Genomic DNA, 10,120 nt, shown 5'->3' on the forward strand with positions numbered 1-10,120 from the left:
TATAAACCATCACCCTATGACAGCCTTTTCATTGCTGCAAGTTTCATAGTGTTGCTTACCTTTGAACTTGTGTATGCACTGTCTGCTCAACTAAACTCCAAGCTGGTGGAGAGTCATGGTATGTCTTAGACCTCTTCATGTTGCCTGGTGCTCTAGACAGTGCTGTGCACACGAAAGTGTCTCAGAAACGACTTATTGAAGGAATGGCACTGCGATTGATTTAGAGCATAGACTTCACAATAAATGGTCATTATCTTTGCTCCCGTTGAAAGTGAAGTCAGGGGACTGGAAGATTCATTCAAACAGAAACTCAGAATATCACTTGTCTTGTGCAGTGTTCTAAACCCTCAACCCTGGTAGATGGTCTCCCCCATGATAGCACCATGGCTTACATTTGGCTTTTTTTTTTTTTGGTTTTATGCTCCCTTATCAGTATACCCATTACCACACACACACACACACACACACACACACACACACACACTATGTACACGTACCTCTCTGCTTTGCTTCTACATTCTTCATCTTCCCTTTTCCAGAAACATGCGATTTTATAAAAACTAACATGAGGACCTTAGGTGAAACTCACTGAAGTGATATTTCCCAGGAACCACACATTTAGGGAGTGGATAATTAAGATCTAAAAATTATATTTTAGCATTTTAACTAAACGGATCTAGAACTTTAGAGCACCAAGGCTTCATACATTGTATACATTGCTTTGCCTTTTATACAAATACAAATTTTATAAGCACTGGAAGAGCCAAGAAAGCAGAGATCTCTTTGGATGGGAACATCTATTACACACGCTCTTATAGCACCCTAGGCTGTCTGGGACATCCTGAACAATGGAGGCAATTGAAGAATTCAAATGAGTAGGTGATCACTTACATCTTTACAAGGCATCTCTGGAATACCCCAGCGCTGGGTTTTCACTGAGCCTGAGACTTCCTTCCTCTGGCACGATTTTCCCACCATGATGGGCCATGGTTCAAGATCTTTATACTACACATGCCCAGGCAACTTCTGAATTTATTCTCAATGTCTTTAGGAAAAAAAAAAAACTTATTCTAAAAAGAAATTTTTTTGTCTCCCACACACACACAAAAAATGCACTTTACTTCACAGTACCTGTTATGGCTGAATTCTATCTCCCATGATAATTCGTATGTTCAAATTGTAACCCTACCTCCAAAGATGACTGTGTTTGGATCTAGGGTCTTTCATGAAGTAAAGTAAAGTAAGGTCGTATGACTGGACTCTAATTCAATATGTCTCGTGTCCTTACAAAAAGAGATTAAGACGCAAAGAAATATAGAGGGAGCACCATATGTAGACACAAAGAGAAGATGGCTATCTCTAAGCCAAGGAGAAAGGCCCCAGAAGAAACCACACCTTCTGACATCTTGATCTTGGACTTCTAGCCTCTAGAACTATGTTGAGAAAACAACATTCTATTGTTTAAGCCTTCCCAGTCTATGGAAATTTGTTATGGCAGCTTGAGCAAACTAATATAGTACTTCTGTTCATTTTCTCAATATCTTTGAAAAAAATTCATTTTGAAGGTGAAAAGCAACCCAAGAAAGGATGTATCCAAAGCCATGGAGCTAAACAGGGCTTGTAACACTGAGGCTTTTCAAAGTCCTATACAACACTTTTGTTTCCATTCTACATTTAAAAAAAAAATGTTATTTGAGACACTAAAATTGATTCCTGTGGAACAACAGTTCTTACCCCCAGCTTCACATCACAATCAACTAAAGAGATTTGGAAGACAATTACCGGTCTCTGGGCTCTACCTCCAGAGTTTCTGGGTGATTGGTTTGCATTGGGTGGTAGTACTCCATTCACCCTCATGGTGATTCTAATGTCAGTTAGAGGTGAGAAAAAGTGCTCTAAAAAATCAGTTGATTAGAAAACATCAGAGAATTTACAAAGAGAATCACTCTATCTCAATCTTTTAAAAGCCTCAGATTTCCTAAATCATTGTAAATTGTTCCACCAAAATAAAACAGATTTTTTCCTCCAAATATCTCTCCATCCCCAACTCATTTTAGCATTGCTATTGCATCGGTTAGTGAGAACAGAAGCTATTTAGTTAATTTCTTCACCACTATCAATGCAAGTTATAAAATGGTAGCTAGCGTTTCAGGGAGCATTTTTAAACCCTCAAGTTTCAGGAAGCATCTATGTCTAGAAGACACTCTGTTTGGATGGGGTACTCTGTATCACCCTAATTAGCAACCGAGCAACACGAGCCCTGTAGAGAACTGGCCTAATTTGGCGGAGCTGGGTTGAGAGCCAGTTCTCTGGAACTTGGCAGTGTGGAGGAGTGCTGTGGGTGCCAATTAGCTAGAGTTGCCTTCAACCCCTAGCTGCTTAGTGGCAGCCTTTTAATGTTTTGTTGGTTTTTCATTAAAGATTGATCTGACTCTGTGGATTTCTAATGTCCTTTTATTTGGTAAGTCAATCCCAGTCTGGCAGCAGCACATACACAAGATGTTAAAAAAAAAAGTCTTGGCAGAAAGTGACTTTCAAAAGTCAGCTCTAAAATTCCAGAAGAGAAGGGGTGAGAAAAAGTGGGGGTAAGGGTGGAATGAGCCACAAGCACCTCCCACCAGGCCCTGGGACATCTAAGGGGCGGAGAGGCAGGGCTGCTCCTCTGCCCTGGGATGCGGAATAGTGGAGAGCAGTGACAGGTCAGTTTGCGCAGTCTTCCCCAAAGGATAAAAACCTTAATGCTGTTTTCTGCAATAGCTTTGAGGTTATTACCTCAGGTCCTGAATAAAAGGGAAGTTCGTAAGCAAGAGACTAGTTTGGCCCATCAGAGAAGGAAACAGAAGTTACAATAGCACATTCAAGCTTCATTTTGAGTTCATTGCCAGAAGCCACTGCAGCGGCCAAGGTAGACAAATGTGTGTCAACTGGTCTCTTGAATTCTTTTATTGGCTGGGCGATGTCACCTGACTAACCAGTCAAAGTGAGCCTCTTTGGGGCAACTCCAGACTAGCTGGAAACCGCCTCACAATGGGCAAGAGTCCCACCGACAATTTATCTTGCATCTAAGGAAGTATCCCTACTATAATTTCTGGCAGAAGCTAATCATGAGAGGACTTGCTAACAGCATCCTTGATAACTTACTCCAAGCGGGACTGTTCTCCCATCGGTTAGGATCAATGTGTCTGCTGTGGCGAACGGGACCGCCGGGGGCTGATAATCTCAGTTGTATCACCTGTGCTATGGCCAAAGACACCCCAAAATTTAAGACCATCAGCCTAATCTTCTAAGGGCTGGATAGAGCTTGGTTTATTATGGCTTATGTTCTTACAGCTTGAGCAGTCCTGCTCCCGGGGGTTCTATATTCGTGTCTGCTGGTGCCAGGTTTTAATATCATACCATATATGTATCATATCAGTATCATATATCTTGAGATACACACAGACACACACATATATACACTTGAAAACTTCACAATAGTGTCTATTAATGCCAGCTTTACTATATATGCTATATATAGTAAGCAGGACTTTTCAAGTTGATGTAAAGTCCTGATCCCAGGGGTTTAGCAACAATGTCTGTTAATACCCTAATTAACAGGGTTCTCTCCCTGGAGAAGGGAATGGAAGCCCACTCCAGTACTCTTGCCTGGAGAATCCCATGGACAGAGGAGTCTGGTGGGCTTCAGTCCATGGGGTCACAAAGAGTTGGACACGACTGTGTGATTAACCCTTTCTTCCTGCTGTTCCCTCTGCCTGAACTGCGTTTCCCCAGCTGTCTGTATCGCTCGCTCACTGATTTCTTCAGGTCTTTACTCGAAAGTCACCTTCTCCTTGATCTAAAATTTCTAAATTTATAAATAATTTAGATTATTTCTAAACACAATCTAAAATTTCAAAGCCTCCCCCACCACCCACATTTCATGTAATGTTTTCTCCTTAGCACTTGCACTATCTAAGGTAACTTACATTTTCCGTGTTTGTCCTCGGCCGCCTTCCCCTACTAGACTGTGAACTCCACGAGGACAGGGATTTTGTGTAGCTGACACATAGTAGGCAACCAATTAATATTTGCTCGATGAAGTTGTTGTTCTTCTTCAGTTGCTAAGTCATGTCTGTCTCTTTGCACCAGAAGAGTGTTATTTATTGAGAGTGTGCTGTATTCAAGGCCCCATGCTCTTTGCTATGGGAGATGCGAGAGCCTCTAAGATGGCCTGTGCCTTCTAGGAGCTCACCAAGCAGTTGGCAAGGAAATGAGAGCTGACAATATAAAACATGATGGCAAGTGCCAGATGAATGATCTGGATAACAATATGAGCAGTCTTCCAAGGAAGGAGAGGCTAGAAAAGGCTCAAATGGTCAGTGTGGGCCCTGTGGGTAAGGTGAGTCTTGAACTTGGCATTAGAAGAGGCAAGTGTTTAAAAAGTGTCACAGAAGTGGAAGGGTGTTGTAGGTGGGGGGTTTGCCTTCTTCAGTGATTTGCTGATAAGACACTCAGCCCTGCTAGTGCAGAAGCCACAAGAGGTCTCTGACTCATGCTCCAGCTGCCACCCTCAAATAAAATGTGCAGGCGCCTTCCTGGTGTCTTGGTCACCTCCAGGTTGGGCAAGCTGTATGATTCTTGCTTTGTCATCTAATGACCAGTGCAAGCACTGAGGCTTCTCTGGTGCTGGCCTCCAGGGATGAGGGTATTTTAGGAGATGAGCAGCCTTGTTTAGCCAAACAGTTCACACAACACAGGCCCACTAATCCTGGGATTTATCTCTATTCCTGCTGTAATGGTATCTCATTTAAAAGCAATACTGGTAGTGAGTAGTTCAGTACCATGGAAGTTTACAGATGACTGAAGACTATTGTTTTTAAAACCAAGCTTTAAGACCTACTAGGTACAATGCCTGTACAACTGAAATATAAAAATACAAAGGAATTGATTCTGAGGCTATTGAGTGGTGAGTCATTCATGAAATGCCCTCTGAACTCTATAGGTTTTTTAGTTGTACCTGTTTTATAGACTTTTTTTTTTTTTGGTCTCCATCATCACTTTCAGCCTGTGAGGTATCATTTTTCATTCTCAGCTTTAGTTTCTGATTATCTGTGGACTGGGAATCCAGATTGAGTAAATTATTTTAGTTATTATTGAAAAAGAACATGGGCTTTGATCAAGGTCTCTTATCAAGGCTTTGATCAAGGTCCTCTACGTGTCTGTCTCAGTGCCCAGGATGTGGGTCTTCTCTGTTTGCCACTCAGCCTTACCTCCTCTAGGTTAGCACTCAGAAGGTCCTTTTCCATGCCTCCTGATATTTACCTGTGGTCAAGATGAGTGACCTATGGAAAGGGAAGAAATTCCACAGGCTGAGGAGAAGCAAGACTGAGAAACAAGGGGCTGGACAGTAAAAGTGCACAAACTCCCCACAAAATGGGATCTCTGCAGGAGTCAGGTTTTATACTTAAAAAATTTTGTTGAGATATTATTGACATGTAACACTGTATTAGTTGTAGGTATACAACATAATGGCTTGATATGTGTATATATTGCTAAATGATCACCACAGTAAATCTAATTAGCATCCATCATAATATATAGTTACATTGGAAATACATGTGATGAGAACTTTCAAGATGTACTGTCTTAGCAACTTTCAATATACAACACAATATTGTTCACTATTGGAGAAGGCAATGGCACCTCACTCCAGTACTCTTGCCTGGAAAATCCCATGGATGGCGGAGCCTGGTGGGCTGCAGTCCATGGGGTCACACAGAGTTGGACACAACTGAGCGACTTCACTTTCACTTTTCACTTTCATGCACTGGAGAAGGAAATGGCAACCCACTCCTGTGTTCTTGCCTGAAGAATCTCAAGGACGAGAGAGCCTGGTGGGCTGCCGTCTATGGGGTCGCACAGAGTCGGACACGACTGAAGTGACTTAGCAGAGAGAGATTGTTCACTATAGTTACCATTTCATCTCCAGAACTTATTTGTCTTGTAACTCGAAGTTTGTACCTTTTGGTCACGCACACCCATTTTTTGCAAATCCTCCACCCCCTGCCTCTGTCAACCACTGGCCTCTTCTCTATGTCTATCAGCTCATTATAAAACATCATACAGTATTTGTCTTTCTCAGTCTGACTCACTTCACTTAGCATAATGCCCTCAAGATCCATCCGTGTTGTAGCAAAAGTCAGAATTTCCTTCTTTTTCATGGCTGAATAATATTCCATTATATAGATAACACTGCAATGAACGTGAAGCTGCAGATGTCTTTTCAAAATAGTGTTTTTGTTTTTTTCAGGAAGAAAACTAGAAGTGGGATTGCTGGATCATGTGGAAGTTCTATTTTTAAGCTTTTAAAGAACCCCAGCACTATTTTCCATAGTGGCTGCACCAGTTTACATTCTCACCAGAAGTGCACAAGTGGTGCCTTTTCCCCACATTCTCATAAACACTTGTGATTTTTTACTTGGTTGATAATAGCCCTTCTGATCAGATATATGATGGGAACATTTCTTCCATTATGTAGGTTGTCTTTTCATTTTGTCAATGGTTCCTTTGCTGTGCAGAGGCTTTTTAGTTTGTTGGAGTCTCATTTGTATATTTTTACTTTTGTGGCTTAGTTCTTATTTTTTTTGTTGTCTGCTTTTGCCACATTGTGACTGATCCTTCTTTTGTCCGAGATAAGACAATGACTGGTTAATTATGAAAGTAACACTCACCACACAAACCCAGCAGAAAGATTGTGGGGAAAATGGTTTCAGTTTAGGGTTAGACCCACCAGTTAGTGTTTCTCTTCATTTGCAGCTAAAAACACTTTAATACTGTGACAGATATTTAGGAAGGATAAGATGATAAAGTTCAAACCAGTCAATGATGAAGGAGATCAAACCAGTCAATCGTAAAGGAAATCAGCCTTGAATATTAATTGGAAGGACTGATGCTGAAGCTCAAGCTCCAGTACCTGGGCCACATGATGTGAAGAGCAAACTCACTGGAAATGATCCTGATGCTGAGAAAAATTGAAGGCAAAAGGAGAAAGGGGAGGCAGAGGATGAGATTGTTGGATGGCATTACCAACTCAATGTACATGAATTTGAGCAAACTCCAGGAGATAGTGAAAGACAGGAGAGCTTGCATGTTGCAGTCCATTGGGTCACAAAGGGTCAAACACGACTTAGCAACTGATCAATAAAAACAACTAAAGATGTGGTGGGAGACTCCATCTATACAAACCCAATCTCCCCCAGATTGGAGCCTCCATCAGAAAAAATAAACTACAAAATAACCGTTTACCAAAAATATTTAAATTCCTAGGTGAGAGAGACTTTCTTACTCTTCTTTTTTTCTAGGCTCTGACCACATGGAAGAAAAGATACCCTATTCAGAGATAGTCTTGCTACCCAAAAGGTTCCTTCTCTGCTGGGTTCTTAGAAACCTTTGGGTTATTTGAATCTCAGATTAACCCATGTTGTGTGACATGTAAATCAATCAGGGAGATTTTTCAATGAAAATCATACAGTTTTGCAGGAATTGGTTTATACTTTTTTCCTTCTCTAATACAAGTCATTTCAGTAGCTCCATTCATTCCTCTCCTAAGATACTCTCAAATAAAAATTTCCAAAATCATTTACCATTTAGCAAGTGTTTTTCCTATCTCATGATTTACTCCTGTTACTTTTAAAGTAGTCTCTCCACTTGATTGGAAGGTATGACTATGATGCAAACTCAGCTCTTCTGGCCTGTTGACAAGAGAAGTTTTGCTGTAAAAGATGAATTATGAAGCAATAACTGAGTAGAACTAAAATAATCAATGCAATTGCCCTTTGGTGCATTTGGGGGCTAATGATATATAAGTCAATATGGCTGAAAAAGAAAAATAAATGTCAAACTAAATACCAAAGAATGAATAACCTACTGTAACATCGCTAAAGTCATAAGTTCCCTGTATGCTAAGATTGTTCTGAGAACCACGTCAATACACTAGTCTCAAGGTAATTAAAAAATTCTAAAAAGCCAATACTTACTTTGTCAAAGGCACAAGTGGAAATCCAACCTGGAATGTGAGGAAATTAACAGAGTTCTGCTTGTGCTCAAGCTGGGGCAGTTAACCATTATTCTTGAAAGAATATTTATACTGAGAACTTCCTTTTAAAACTCAAAATAAAAAAAATAAAAAATAAAAATAAAACTCAAAATACTAGAGAGTCATACAGGCTGGAAAGGACTTAAGAAGCTATCTAATTGCTTTGTTTTCTATATTTGGAAGCTGTAGCTCAGAAAAATGAAGTGACTTGTCCACGGTCACACTACTGGCTCGTGCCTCCTGGCTGGCACAGTGATCTTTAAATTTGCTTATCTTGATGTCCTTGTTTTACATATCATTCCAATTCTCTCTCCCTTCTTCTTCTTCCAGTATTTATTTATTTATTTGGCTGGTCTTAGTTGTGACACATTGACTGTAGTTCCCCAACCAAGGATTGAACCTGGGTCCCTTGCATTAGGAGCACAGAGTCTTAGCCATTGGACCACCAGGGAAGCCCCTTCTGTCTCCCTGTCTCCCTTATTCTATTGCAAAAGAGCCTCTTCTTTAAAAAAAAAAAAATAGATGACCAGTCCAAGTTTGGTGCATGAAGCAGGGCACTCAAAGCCCGTGCTCTGGGACAACCCAGAGGGATGGGGTGGGAGGAGGGTTCAGGATGGGAGGGGACGCATGTACACCCGTGGCTGATTCATGTCCGTGTATGGCAAAAACTACCACAATGTTGTAAAGTAATTATCCTCCAATTAAAATAAATGAATTAATTTTTTAAATGTCTCCTTAGCTTTTTAACTATTTTAAGACGATTACTTTCTAAGAAACAGCAGATATGTGAAAAATTCTTAAAGCTAAGTAGGAGTTACTCTTTTGTAAGAAATGTTTATATTTGTAAGGGAAATCTCTAAATGTAGGGGTGTCTCCCTCCAGGTATCAGGAAGAGGAAGATGACCAAATCTCTAGAAACTCTGAACCATGAAGAAGGCAATGACTTAAATCTGTATAACCTGGCCGTTGTTTACTGTGCCCTTCCTGATAACCTCCCATTATTCACCCTCTTACCCTCTGCATCCATGTTTGTCTTTAGCTGAAGATAGTAGTTAAGGTGAGGGCTTGGGCCATTTTGACAAGGTCCTCGATTCTCCTTGATCTCTCCCATGTATTCCTGTTACTAAACTTTTGTTTGATTTTCTCCTGTTAATATGTCTCATGTCAATTTGGTTCTTAGACCAGCCAGAAGAACCTAGAGGGGTAGAGGAAAATGTCTTCCTCCCCCACACTATGTTATAAGGTAAGTAAATATTGAATAAATGTCCCTTGGCACTAACACATAAACAAGTAAGGTGAATTCTACAGAGACTACAGGCCGCAGGGCTTTTGGTTAGACCGGATTGGCAGAAGAACCTCTGGAGGAAATGGATAAGGGTTCACAGGTGTTCAGTGAAAATGAGATAGCCCAGCACTGGTGGCCTCAAAATATGGGAACAACAGCCTACACAGGGATAAAATAAACTAAGGAAAATTAGTATTCACAGCCCTTTAAATAAGAAGGCCAGGCCCATGTCAGAAGCCAGAGAAGATAGACAGAAGAACTTGAATCCCAAAGATAGGAAAATGGACAAAAATATCAGTGCTTGCTTCAGCAAGAAGATTAGCATGGTCCCTACACAAGGATGACATGCAAATTTGTAAAATGCTCCATATTTTTTCAACCTAGATGTCCATCGACAGATGAATGGATAAAGAAGTTGTGGTATATGTACCCAATGGAATATTACTCAGCCATAAAAAGGAATGCATTTGAGTCAGTTCTAATGAGGTGGATGAGCCTAGAACCTAGTATACAGAGTGAGGAGAGTCAGAAAGAGAAGGATAAATACCATATTCTAATACACATATATGGAATCTAGAAAAATTGTACTGAAGAATTTATTTTCAGGGCAGCAATGGAGAAACAGACATAGAGAATAGACTTATGGACATGGGGAGAGGGGAGGAGAGGGTGAGATGTATGGAAAGAGTAACATGGAAACTTTCATTGCCATATGTAAAATAGATAGCCAATGGGCATTTTCTGTATGGCTCAGGAAACTC

The 10,120-nt window shown here is 40.6% G+C and overlaps 1 pseudogene; it reads left to right on the plus strand.

Annotated features, from left to right (window-relative positions):
- Positions 1 to 9,670: 9,670 nt before the first annotated feature.
- LOC120865914 lies at positions 9,671 to 9,734 on the plus strand (annotated as a pseudogene).
- The last annotated feature ends 386 nt before the right edge of the window (positions 9,735 to 10,120 follow it).

The sequence above is a fragment of the Oryx dammah genome, unplaced genomic scaffold (genome assembly GCF_014754425.2).
Source record: "Oryx dammah isolate SB20612 unplaced genomic scaffold, SCBI_Odam_1.1 HiC_scaffold_7, whole genome shotgun sequence".
Taxonomy (NCBI): domain Eukaryota; kingdom Metazoa; phylum Chordata; class Mammalia; order Artiodactyla; family Bovidae; genus Oryx; species Oryx dammah.